We start from the raw sequence: 1,150 nt of genomic DNA on the forward strand, positions 1-1,150 counted from the left end.
TGACCAACGCCCCATAGGTAGGTATCGTGGGTTGAGACTTAGTCTCCCCACCAATACCTCCCCAATCCCCTTCTCTGAATCAAATGACGAGAGCACAGCACGGGCCGTAACTCCATCTACGGTCCGTAGGTGGGTGGCCGTAGGTGCTGCCAATTTCCAGCCCTCTAGTTTTAGGTTGGTGTTTTGGAATTTAGTTGTTTGATTTATTAAGGGCTTATGAGGTTGTTTAGTTAGTTAGTTAATGACCCTTTTAAGCTAAAAAGACCCTAAACTAAACCATGGAATCGTTTGGAAACTAGACCCTCAAAACAGTCCCCCCTAAAAAGAGTTTTAGTTTTAAGTTAGGATTGAGGGTCAACTTTAAATGGTCATATCTCATAGAGAAACATGAATTAGGTGGGCCATTACTTATCCAATGAAAGGTCTCTGAGTCCTCTTTCCAATGCCACCGAGTTTGCCCAATTCCGATCTCGGAGTAAAAATTTATGGTCGAAATAGTGAAGCACTGTCAGAACTATGAAGGCCAAACTAAGGTCCGTGACTCCACCTACGGTCCGTAGGTGGAGGGCGTAGATGCTGCCAGTTTTATGAAGTTTTTAGTTAAGTTGGGGGTTAATGTTTTAATTAGTTATTAAGTAGGGGTTAAGGGAGGTCGGTGAGGTGGTTAATTAATGGACTATATAAGCTTATAGGACCCTAAACTAATCCATTAATTCACCACAAGTCAAGACCCCAAAACATAACCCAATTCTTTCCCTCCCAAAAATTCTCTCTCAAAAACTCTCTCAACTCAAGACTCCATTGAAGAACTTGGAAGGATCTTAGCAAGGGCTTGTAGATGGGAAGTTTCACACGAAATTCATAGAATTTAACTAAGGTATGGTTTCTCTTCACTCTTGGGATCCCTTTCCCCAAGAGGTCCTTCCAAAGATGGTTTTCAAAGTCCCCCAAATTGTAGATTGCAATCCAAAAACATGGGTCTTCTTTATAAATGTTGAATTGTTGTTATAAGATGATTTTGATTGATGATATATGAACAATTATGGATGAATTCATGTAGTGTTGGTGATTTTTGAAGAATCCCCCATGAGACCCATGTTTCCCCTTCTTTCTCCAATTCTAACCCTAGTTGTGTTGAATAGTGATTGAA

Source organism: Solanum tuberosum, unplaced genomic scaffold, assembly GCF_000226075.1.
Source record: "Solanum tuberosum cultivar DM 1-3 516 R44 unplaced genomic scaffold, SolTub_3.0 scf00287, whole genome shotgun sequence".
Lineage (NCBI taxonomy): Eukaryota > Viridiplantae > Streptophyta > Magnoliopsida > Solanales > Solanaceae > Solanum > Solanum tuberosum.